The sequence below is a fragment of the Myxine glutinosa genome, chromosome 4, assembly GCF_964187855.1.
Source record: "Myxine glutinosa chromosome 4, kmMyxGlut1.1, whole genome shotgun sequence".
Classification (NCBI taxonomy): domain Eukaryota; kingdom Metazoa; phylum Chordata; class Myxini; order Myxiniformes; family Myxinidae; genus Myxine; species Myxine glutinosa.
The window spans coordinates 158,141,794-158,154,784 of NC_136264.1; the positions used below are offsets into that span (position 1 = coordinate 158,141,794).

At 48.3% G+C, this 12,991-nt stretch overlaps 1 protein-coding gene across 2 annotated transcripts in view; it reads right to left on the reverse strand.

Moving 5' to 3' along the window:
* Positions 1 to 12,991, reverse strand: part of LOC137412486 (PH and SEC7 domain-containing protein 3) — a 196,756-nt gene that overhangs the window by 164,390 nt on the left and 19,375 nt on the right. The window lies entirely within an intron of this gene.

Genomic DNA, 12,991 nt, shown 5'->3' on the forward strand with positions numbered 1-12,991 from the left:
GCCGCCCGGAGGGCTTGCACCGTGGTGTCGGTGGTTTGGTCCGCCGCCATAAGCGCAAAGTCCACGCCCAGGTGGACCGCGTTCGCGCTGGCCCGGGAAAGACAGTCGGCCACGGCGTTGTTTTTGCCGGCGACGTGCCGGATGTCCGTGGTAAACTCCGACACGGCGGAGAGGTGGCGCTGTTGGCGGGCCGACCACGGCTCCGTGACCTTGGCCATGGCGTAAACCAACGGCTTGTGGTCGACGAACGCCATGAAAGGTCGGCCCTCCAGGAGGTGGCGGAAATGGCGGACGGCCAGGTGTAGACCGAGGAGCTCCCGGTCAAACGTGCTGTATTTGAGCTCGTTCGGCTGGAGCTGCCGGCTGAAAAAAGCGAGTGGCTGCCAAACCCCGTTCACCCATTGCTCATGTACGGCGCCCACCGCGTAGTCGGAGGCATCCGTGGTGAGGGCGATGGGAGCGTTGAGCACCGGGTGAGCGAGCAGTGTTGCGTCGGCGAGGGCCCGCTTTGAGCTTTGGAAGGCCGCATCCATTGCTGCGGACCAGGCGATGTCGTGCTTGGCCGGCTTGCCCCGGAGGGCTTCGTAGAGGGGCCGCATGAGTTGAGCAGCGCGGGGCACGAAGCGGTGATAAAAATTCACCATTCCCAGGAATTCCTGCAGGGCCTTTATGGTGCGGGGACGCGGGAACGTGCTGATGGCCTCGACCTTGGTTGGCAGCGGCACGGCCCCGTTCTTGGTGATGTGGTGGCCCAAAAAATCAACGGCCGTCGTGCCGAAGTGGCATTTGGCCGGGTTGACGATGAGGCCGTGCTCGCTGAGGCGCCCGAACACTGTTCGGAGGTGGAGGAGGTGCTCGGCCCGGGACGTGCTGGCGACGAGGATGTCGTCCAGGTAAACGAAAAGGAACGGCAGGTCACGCAGCACGCCGTCCATCAAGCGCTGGAACGCCTGAGCCGCGTTCTTGAGACCAAATGGCATCCGCAAGAATTCGAATAAGCCGAACGGCGTGATGACTGCCGTTTTAGGGACGTCAGCCGCCTTGACAGGTACCTGGTGATATCCCCGTATGAGATCAATTTTCGATAAAATGACCCGTCCCGCCAGGCGGGCGGAGAAGTCTTGGATATGCGGGATCGGGTACCTGTCGGGGGTGGTAGCGTCATTGAGACGGCGGTAGTCGCCACACGGGCGCCATCCACACCCCGGCTTTGGCACGATGTGCAGTGGCGAGGCCCACGCGCTATCGGAGCGCCGCACGATGCCGAGGTGCTCCAACGCGTCGAATTCGGCCTTCGCCACGGCGAGCTTGGCTGGTTCGAGGCGGCGGGCCCTGGCGTAGACCGGCAGGCCCGTGGTTTGTATGTGGTGCTCGATCCCATGCCGTACTGCGACGGTCGAAAACGTCGGCCGCGTGAGGGCCGGGAACTCCGTGAGCAGGCGAGCAAACTCGTTCGCCGCCGGGACGGCGCATGCCAGCTCGGTCGGCGCGGAGCTGCTCAATGTGCATACCAGGGAGCTGAAGGTTTCGGCGTTGATTAAACGACGCCGTTGGACGTCCACCAGCAGTCCGTGTGCGCAGAGGAAGTCGGCGCCTAGCAGAGCCATGGGCACGTTTGCGGTTACAAACGTCCAAGCAAAGCATTGGCCGCCGAAGCAGAGGGTGATGTTGCGCGGGCCGAAGGTGCGGATGGTCGATCCGTTGGCCGCAACCAAGGAGGGGCCGCAAACCGCGGATTGCCTGTCCTGGTCAGAGGCGGGTATGACGGTCAGTTGGGCGCCGGTGTCGCACAGGAAGCGCCGTCCGGACGCTTTATCCGTGATGAACAGTAAGTTGCCCGTGTGGCCGGCGCTCATGGCTGGTAATGAACGCCGGCCCGGCCGTTTCCCGGCCTGCTGAAGGTGCACGGGGGTCGGCATGTCCGGGCCTTCTGTCCGAACCTGGCATGATAGTAACACCACGCTTGGTCAGGTGGAGGCCCCGGTCGTCGTGCTGGAGGTGGTCGGCTCGGGGTAGCGGCTGCCAATTGCGTCGGCAGTTCGGTCGTCGACCGTGCCGGCTGCTCGGGCGCCATGGGTGTTGCGTCGGACGGCGGTGGGTCCCATGTCGCCGCTGCGATGCGCTGTCCTGCGGCGGAGATCTTGTCGGCTTCTCTGGCAAGGGCCCGGGGATCTGTGATCGTCGTGCTTGCCAGGGCGAGGCGTACCGGGTTAGGCAGCTGACGGAGGAACAGCTCCCGGAACAGGAATGCCGGAGAGTGCTCGCCGAGCAGTGAAAGCATGTCGTCCATTCGCTCGGAAGGGCGCGTGTCGCCGAGCTCGGGCAGGTCGAGCAGGCGCCGTGCGCGTTCCGCCGATGGGAGGGCGAAAGCGTCGAGGAGAAGCTTCTTAATCGCGCCGTATTTGTCAGCGGCTGGCGGGCTCTCGAGGAGGCTCAGGGCGCGGGCCGCGGTGGCCGAACCGAGCGCTGCTACCACATGGTGGAAGCGGGTGTCGTCGGCCGTGATGCCTCGCAGGGCGAACAGGGAATCCGCCTGTGCGAACCAAACCGCCGCGTGAGCCTCCCAGAAGGTAGGCAGTTTAAGGGCGACTGCCGTGTCCATGTCGGTAGGTCACCAATGAAGGAGCTGGGGCTCCCACGTCGATCGGAAGAATGGACGCGACAAAAAGCTGGAATTCATCCGAGTTGCTTTAATCAAACCAAACACTCAGGCACTCTGAAAAGCCCGTTTATCGGGCAGCAATATATATACATATTATCCCGGAGCGTTTGCCCAGGAAAGGCGAGAGGAGGCGTGGCCCAGCGTCCTGGCTGCGGCCTGGCAAGTTGAGCGCGGGCCTGCCCGGGCGTCCTGGACGAGCCCGGCATGGTGATCGCTCCGCGTCCTTGATAGGTGCAAGGCGATTGTGAAAACCCAGCAGTAGCCGCTACAGATTACAAGTTGTTAACGATTCAGAGGATTAAGGTGTGGGAATGGTAGTTGCTTGGACACATACACAATGTAAGGAGGAATTTTGATTTCTGCGAACACACTTCTTGACACGTGACCGGTCATTTCGCACAGAAACTAAACACTTGTGCTGTTGTCCCCGCAACATCAACAATATCCTTTTACAACAGAACGGTTACTCTCAATGGTGTGAGCCAACTCGGATGGGAAAGAAGGGAATCAATTGAAGGGGAGGAGGGATGGCTAAAGGCTGGGCCGAAGAGGGAATTATTGAATTGGGAACCGTGAGATTTTTGGAGTATCATCAAGTTTGGGAGTGGTGGTGGTGGTGGTGGTGGTGGTGGTGGTGGTGGTGGTGGTGGTGGTGATTAGAGAAGGTTGATTCTGGAGAAGATGGATTAGCATTTTTGTCCCCCGTCGCAACGCGGAGCGAAAGGGGGACTATGGTTTTCCCCTCCGTCCGTGTGTCCGTCCGTCCGTCCGTCCGTGCATAAGTGAAGGACCGCATTCGAATTTGGTGTGTGGGTGCAACCCACGTCAATATCCAAGATGGCCGCCACCATGTATGTCTGAACCTTGTGAGCGAAATATCTTGAAAAAGAAACGAACTACTAACTTCTAATCTGGTGTGTGGGTGTGTCTACGCATAAGGGAGAACTCTATTGAAAATTGGGTCGCCACGTCAAAATCCAAGATGGCCACCACCATGTATGTCTGAACATTGTGAGCGAAATATCTTGAAAAATAAACGAACTACTAACGTCTAATCTGGTGTGTGGGTGTATCTAGGCATAAGGGAGAACTCTATTGAAAATTGGGTCGCCACGTCAAAATCCAAGATGGCCACCGCCATGTATGTCTGAACCTTGTGAGCGAAATATCTTGAAAAATAAACGAACTACTAACGTCTGATCTGGTGTGTGGGTGTATCTACGGATACGGAAGATGGCTATTGAAAATTGGGTCGCCACGTCAAAATCGAAGATGGCCACCGCCATGTATGTCTGAACCTTGTGAGCGAAATATCTTGAAAAATAAACGAACTACGAACGTCTGATCTGGTGTGTGGTTGTATCTACGGATACGGAAGAATGCTATTGAAAATTGGGTCGCCACGTCAAAATCCAAGATGGCCACCGCCATGTATGTCTGAACCTTGTGAGCGAAATATCTTCAAAAATAAACGAACTACTAACTTCTAATCTGGTGTGTGGGTGTATCTACGCATAAGGGAGAACTCTATTGAAAATTGGGTCGCCACGTCAAAATCCAAGATGGCCACCGCCATGTATGTCTGAACATTGTGAGCGAAATATCTTGAAAAATAAACGAACTATTAACGTCTAATCTGGTGTGTGGGTGTATCTACACATAAGGAAGAACGCCATTGAAAATTGGGTCGCCACGTCAAAATCCAAGATGGCCACCGCCATGTATGTCTGAACATTGTGAGCGAAATATCTTGAAAAATAAACGAACTATTAACGTCTAATCTGGTGTGTGGGTGTATCTACACATAAGGAAGAACGCCATTGAAAATTGGGTCGCCACGTCAAAATCCAAGATGGCCGCCACCATATATATGTCTGAACCTTGTGAGCAAAATATCTTGAAAAATAAACGAACTACTAACTTCTAATCTGGTGTGTGGGTGTATCTAGGCATAAGGGAGAACTCTAGTGAAAATTGGGTTGCCACGTCAAAATCCAAGATGGCCGCCTTGCGTCTGCCACTTTATCAACTCGCATCACTTCACCGACGGGGGACCTCGGCGTAACGCTTGTTAGACTTTATTTTAAACAGTTATTGAGGCTTCTGGAAGATAGGAATTTTATCATCACGGAAGTGGAACTCTTCACAGTAGCACGCTCTCCTCTGAACTGTTCAGTCCTGAGTTTAATTCTGGTTCCTGATAGTCTAGCAATGGTGCAGTGTTCTATCACATGACATAGAAAACTTATTTGTCTTGCCGGACGAAAATCATGCAATGTCATTGCCAACCTATGAGTCATGCTGGTACAGTATATGGAGTTCGTCATGGCAGAGGCTTCAAAACAAAAGTGAAGCACAGGTGGAAGGGGAAGTTTCCAAAATGACCACATAGTTTGTAAATCAACCCACAGAGATTCTTATACTTGGACAATGGAATGCTGCAAAACATTGTGATCACAATATGAATAAACAGCTTGTTCGTACACACACATTATGTAAACATTATATGTGTGGTGCATCATAATCCAATCTCTTGTTGTAGACACCAGTGCGCCTTGCAAGAGCAGCAAGTCAAGATGGGACAAAAAAGTAAAACTTTTGTTTGGGAAATTCAAAACAGAATTTGAAACAGGCCATCCCAAGGTTTATTGTGAAAGATATCACGAGATACATTACGTATGACCTTAACGTCTCATCCAAAAGACCTTGTGTTCCAAAAAGCAGACAAAATAATTTGTTCTCATTCTGCCAGAAGTGGCATCCAGACCAGACAACTGAGGAACAAAAGATAACTTTGACCAACTTTTGCTACCTTGTATGGACTAATCATAACAAAATAATTTGATTTACACATCATTTAGTTCCTGGGTGTGAAAAACAAAGATTAATTCATTCATGTCGATGTTTGGTGCCAACACATGTGTCACGAGAATGATGGCTCAAAAGGCCTCCTCTTGTATATTTAAGTTTGTCATAATTTCTTGTATATTAAATGGGAACTCCCACACTGACTCAGTGAAGGCCCACAACGATTCATTGTGCATGAGGGATCAAGTTTCTGCAGCCATTAAAGTTGGTAAAACTTCGTACAATAGAATCATTAAACAGCTATATAGAGCCAAAAGGTTTAACAACCATGACGTATAAGTTATAGAGGAGATTAAAGTTTCCTGAGACAAAGGAATTGAGGTGCAATAAGAGACCGTGTAACGTCATCAAAGGCAAAAAAAATAATTACATATTTGTTTTTATATTTTTTGCCAAAAGGTTAATTTGGATGTTCTTTAAGCTCTTTTTGTGTTTTAGACCCCTTTTTGCCATTGAGAACTTATTCTTATTGAATAGACCTCTAATGCATACAACTCTGCTGATACAAAGACGGGTCTAGTGAGCAGCAGAAGCTGCAATATGGATTTCCTGTCTGGGTACATTTGGCTCACATGCACAGTTTATCATCATCATACTAAAATACACAATTTGGTGTCTATCTATCTGTCTTTTTGACCGTGATACATTCAGTCATTACTTATCCAATGTCAACCAAACTTGACCAAATTAAGGGTCACAAAATGGAGGTTGTAGCGAATTAATTTGCCACCCACTCCGAGTGGGTTTTTCGCTTTGAGTAAAATCCCTGTTGAGAGCTAATCATGGTGTTTTTCCAAGGCCGATTCTCACAACAAAAGTAATAACAATTCTAATGATAACAGCACAATATTATTGTTATTGCAAAACAATATGAATAGTAACTAGACGCACGCTTTATAAATGCGAGCAGTTATGGCCGGGTCCCAAGCCACCCCTCATTGATACAACCCTGCTTTAATCGGACACTTGACCCATAATGTCAACTCTTTATTAAATCAAATTTAGAATAGAGAGTCAATCACATATTTAAAGTTTTGCATTGATCGGATGAGGATTTTTTAAATCCATTATGGCTGCAAGACTATGTTGATGTTGAAAGCCTCAACAAACATTCTCCATAACTAGTCGTTCATATTAAAATATATGTATTTCTCTGAAACCAACCGCTTTACCTATCTATGCGAGACCTTACATATATGATCCACCACACTTGTTGCATATATTGTGATAAGGATGATGTCATCAGTCACGTGGTCATCGTTATCAAACTTTATTCTCCATTGGCAATAGATGACATGTGCCAAGTTTAAATTTACTTTGTTCAGCGGTTTCAAAGAATATTTTTTTTTTTTATTCTCTTTCAATCCAAGAGGGCTGCCATACCACATGGCCGATGTCACAATTATTTAAAATGTAGCCATGGGGGTGGTGGCTTGGGGGGAGAGGGTCGCTCTTATGCTGAAAGTTTCGTACCAATCAGAAAAGTGGTTGCTGAGAAAAAAAATGTAAGTGAATAACAGAGCGAAAAAAAAGGAGAAATGGTGGAATAAAAAAATATCTGAACAGAAACCATAGGGTGCCAGCCAGTAATATTTGGTACCCTAATAATATCCCCTCTCCTCAAGGGTTTATTTACTCCTTGGACAAACACCATGTTAACGTGTATAAGTATATTTGTGGTGTTTCGTAGGGCACTCCTACTAGAAGTAAAAAGTCGCAACTGCTGTTTAAAAACAAACTGAAAGGGATGAAACCTGACATTCTTGAGGCATTATATGCTTATCACACCCCTCACAAACTAGATCTACTGTAATCTATATACCCCAGAGAGGAAAAGAACATGACCCTTCCTGCTGTTCCTGAAGGAAGTGGGTGTTCTAGTTTTACAAATGAGAGTTTGATTTTTATTGGAAGATGTCACTGATTGGTTGTTACTGTAACCCGAGGATGCATGGCTCGGGTCTATTAGACCCAGCTGCCCATAGAAAGTCCTCGAGCCATGCATCCTAGGGGTAATTGATCGGAAAAGATATGAACTCCAAATCTACTTGCAACTTCTGCTTTTGAATTTTACATTAAACCAGAGCTTTCAGCATCATCGTGCTAATTTTCATGATTCTCTGAACTCTTCACAAAGGAAGTCCTCTTCACTCAAGACCATATGTTACAGCTCTGCCACTGCATAGAAAACATGTGTTAACTCGAACAGCACTCAGTAGAGACAATACCTCCACCTTGTGAACAGTTTACGTATTGTGTCTTCGAATAGACCAGAAAATCACAACACAGAATTTATATAATGTAGAAACATTCTTCACCAAAATTGAATTGATTCTTCCTTGTCACACACACAACCTGTCCAACAAGTTTCATCCATATCCAAACATAACTTTTTGAGATATCCTGCAATGTATCATTTTTGGCCCGATCCCCCAATGGTGAAGAATCACTGAAGAAATTCTAGTAGCCGGATCGGAATCCGGATCTTCACCAAAATCTAATCACTTCGTCCTTGTCACATACACTACTGAGCCTGGTGTTGGCTTAGCGGTTAGTGTGCCGGCTTGGGATCCTAGGATCCTGGGTTCGAATCCCGGTCGATCTCTGAATTAATGCCAGGTGGGTTGATTCAGCCTGTCATCCTTCCGAGGTCGGCAAATTGAGTACCAGTTCACTGGTAATTCCCTGTGTGTCGCAAGATGTGACTAACAGGGTTGGCGGCAGGAAGGGCATCCGGCCGTAAAGCATTGCTTCAAAAAGGGGACCAAAGGGGACCAACCCCTGCTCTGTGGGGTAAAATGGCCTCCAAAGGCAGTTCTTGTCACATACACTACCTCTGCCAAATTTCGTCCGAATCCGTCCACAACTTTGAGATATCTTGTTCACAAATGGATAAACAGACAGACAGACAGACATACAGGGGTGAAAACATAACCCCAATGGTGTGGGGCTCAGAATGACCACACTGTGGTCACAACCTGCGACAAAATCCAAGAACGGGCCGAATGGGAAACGCACATTTAATATGCTATGAAAAGATTAACTCGCCACCTCTCGCCCATGATAGCCTCCACCACGGTTATATCAGAACGAATCGATTCGTCACACGGTCACGGATTGTTTAACCCCAATATGGGGCCATTCAAAAATTATGGAAATAATAAAATTATGGTATTTTATTCAACATTGATTAGATTTTTAGGGGTACCTCATCGTAAGTAACACTCGATCCAAACAAAGCCAATGTAAATCCGATGCAACAAACCCGGGCAGTGTTTAATCAGCAGAGGCCTACAGGCCTGATGTCTTAGGCCCACTCGAAAACCAAGATGGCGGCCATATTATTTTGTGTTGGTGCCATGGTGGGTGGAATCAAGCGACAAATGTGGATGGGGTCCGACAGCTGTCTGACCAATGGGTGCACATTTCAAAAATCGACCCCCAAAAATAACCACAACAACAACAGCAACAACAACAGCAACAACAACAGCAACAACAACAACAGCAACAACAACCATGCGGAGCTCTTGGAGACCTGCGACACTTCGGATATTGAATGTCCACCAAAGACCAACGCTGGCCAACAGGTCCTCTGGCTTCACGTACATCGCATGGGCGTTGCAGACGTTGATGCCCTGCATGTGCAACCCAAGGGTGATAGTTTATAGCTGGGTTGAGAATCAAACGCATCTTCGGTAACTCAAACACGTGTACATACCCACAAGCTGTCCTGCCTGCCATGGACATTCAATATCCGACAGTTTTTTTTGACATTACTCATTCGGAAATTGCCTCAAGAGAAATCCCTCCATCCAGGTGATGTCAGCCTACCTATGCATCCTGATACCTCTGCATCCTTGTGCAAAACACCATGCCCTGCTCCTCTCTCATTCTCTCCTTAAAATAAATTAAATTCCACTTTTTTCCAGGCAGTAAATCCCAAAGGTCTGCATTTTCCAACAAAACCTCAGTCTTCATTTACGAAGTGTGTATCATATTCTATTCCCTGCCTGCTTTCAATTCTCCATCAGAAATCGAAATTAGGGTTTCAGCAACCATCCCTCGTTCCGCCTCTTGCCCCTCTCCCTTTGCCCTCCTCTCAATCTCCATCCGTAACCTTCAGGTTAAGCAAACAAAACAACCCATAAATGCTTTACCCCACAATTAATAACTACATTTCACCTTTAAGGTTTGACCGTAACAGCAGCCATAACACAGAACTTACCAAATTTCTCTGCAACAGCCAAACAGAGGTTGATTCAAGAAATCCACTTGCAGTGTCAATATCAAATTGAAATATCGATTTCATTAAAACGGAATTGTCCACCAAAAACACCGTCCGTTATGAAGAACTACTGCACTGTATTTCAAGCGTTCCTTAAAACGGGACCTGGCATAGGTATGCGTTCCAGCGAACTTTAGCTCTTACATGAGCCTCGATCTTGTATACAAATAAAAAATAAACAAGCGTTACGCCGAGGTCCCCCGTCGGTGAAGTGATGTGAGTTGACAAAGTGGAAGAAGCAAGGCGGCCATCTTAGATTTTGACGTGGCGACCCAATTTTCAATAGCGTTCTTCCTTATGCCCAGATACATCCACAGACCAGATTAGAAGTTGGTACTTCGCTTATTTTTCAAGATATTCCGCTCACAAGGTTCAGACATACATGGCGGCGGCCATCTTGGATTTTGCCGTGGCGACCCAATTTTCAATAGCGTTCTTCCTTATGCGTAGATACACCCACACACCAGATTTGAAGTTAGTAGTTCGTTTATTTTTCAAGATATATCGCACACAAGGTTCAGGCATATATATGGTGGCGGCCATCTTGGCGTTTGACGTGGCGACCCAATTTTCAATAGCGTTCTTCCTTATGCCTAGTTGCACCCACACACCAGATTAGAATTCGGTCCTTCGCTTACGCACGCACGGACGGACGCATGCACGCACGCACGGACGGACGCACACACGGACGGAGGGGAAAACCATAGACCCCCTTTCGCTCCGCGGTGCGACGGGGGACAAAAAAACTGCACCAAAGTACAAGTGCCGATTTATGGTAAATGGTGAAACATTCATGAGGTCGGGGGATGGCCGTTTCTTCCATCCTTCTTGAGGACTTCGTCTCTCAGTGAATACTTTGGCATGTCTGGGAGGCTTTCACGTTGTCCAGGATATTTTGTCAAACCTCCAGACACCATGCAGTGATTGATTACGTCATTGGGTCTGATTTTCTTGTCTTTAAGAGTGATTTCTTATTGGATTTTTACATTTATTTTCATCATGGTTTTTCTTTACTGATTTATTGTCCCCTAACGGTTTCACCAGAGGGGACTATAGGTTTGCTCTCCATCCGTCCATCCATTCGTCTATCCGTCTGTCCGTCTGTCCATCCGTCCCAAGTGTGGTTTTCCAGACTTTTTCCCCCACACCCTTTAACATATTCAACTGAAACTTGAGAAATCAGAAAATAATGCATTTCCCTTCCATTTCCACAACATCATTGCATGTAAGTGAAAACAAGACTTTCTCTTCTTCAGATTCCATTGGCAAAATGGGATACGTCATAGACGTACTCGCACTGAAGTAGTATATACTTTATAGAGGTACTCACATTCTAATTGTACATACTTTATAGACTATAGAGGTACTATATTGAAAAAAAGATAACGTGTAATACTACTGGCTACCATCAGGTGGTGTTTGTGGCCTACATTAGCACATTGAGTGGGGACAGACAGAGAGACAAACAAACTAACGGACCCAAATGAAATACCCAATGTCCGCATAATGCTAGTAGATGGGATTAACAGTTTAACGTCATCTGAGGGATGGCACACACATGGCACACAGGGATGGCACACAAAAATGGCTTGCCCTACTTGTGTGGCAGCAGGATGAAAGCTTATGGCTGGGCCGAGATTCAAACCCAGGCTAGACAGCTCAAAGGTGAGTGTGCATACTTCTAGGTCATCCTGCCAGCCATACATTGCACCACCCTGCATGACATTATTTGTCTTATGACCACTAGATAAGCCCCCACCTCACACCAATGTAGGTTTGTGTAGTGTCGGTGGACCCAGATTCAACCCCTCTCCCATCTCCAATGGTGTTTCATTATGTACAATTGATATTGGAGGATTTCCCATTGGGGCAAAATCTCCGCTAATTCCTAAGGGAATTTTGTGCGACATTTGCAGATGGATAAAACTCCATGAAGGGAAAAGGGTGGATGATCCTTGTCTTTCTGCGTCATGGAATGGGCAAGGACATTATGACAAATAGTTTAAAATCCCATTAGTCATGGTTAATTTATATTCCATTTCCTCAGTTTCGAAGTGTACACGATTTTTAAACAACACTCAGTGGCTACAATACAGGGCTCAGTGTGGGGCTCAGCCATACAGGGCTCAGTGTGGGGCTCAGCAATACATGGCTCAGAGAGGGGCTCAGCAATACATGGCTCAGAGTGGGGCTCAGCCATACAGGGCTCAGTGTGGGGCTCAGCAATACATGGCTCAGAGTGGGGCTCAGCAATGCAGGGCTCAGAGTGGGGTTCAGCAATACAGGGCTCCAGGTGGGGCTCAGCAATACAGGGCTCAGAATGGGGCTCAGCAAAACAGGGCTCAGAGTGGGGCTCAGCAAAACAGGGCTCAGAGTGGGGCTCATCAATACAGGGCTCAGAGTGGGGTTCAGCAATACAGGGCTCAGAATGGGGCTCAGCCATACAGGGCTCAGTGTGGGGCTCAGCAATACATAGCTCAGAGTGGGGCTCAGCAATACATGGCTCAGAGTGGGGCTCAGCAATACAGGGCTCAGAATGGGGCTCAGCAAAACAGGGCTCAGAGTGGGGCTCATCAATACAGGGCTCAGAGTGGGGCTCAGCAAAACAGGGCTCAGAGTGGGGTTCAGCAATACAGGGCTCAGAGTGGGGCTCAGCAATACAGGGCTCAGAATGGGGCTCAGCAAAACAGGGCTCAGAGTGGGGTTCAGCAATACAGGGCTCAGAGTGGGGTTCAGCAATACAGGGCTCAGAGTGGGGCTCAGCAATACAGGGCTCAGAATGGGGCTCAGCAAAACAGGGCTCAGAGTGGGGCTCATCAATACAGGGCTCAGAGTGGGGTTCAGCAATACAGGGCTCCAGGTGGGGCTCAGCAATACAGGGCTCAGAATGGGGCTCAGCAATACAGGGCTCAGAATGGGGCTCAGCAAAACAGGGCTCAGTGTGGGGCTCAGCAATACAGGGCTCAGAATGGGGCTCAGCAAAACAGGGCTCAGTGTGGGGCTCAGCAATACAGGGCTCAGAATGGGGCTCAGCAAAACAGGGCTCAGAATGGGGCTCAGCAATACAGGGCTCAGAGTGGGGCTCAGCCATACAGGGCTCAGAGTGGGGCTTATACATGGATCACGTGCAGAACAAACACTTTATTAGATATCAGTGGACAAAAACAAAATATACA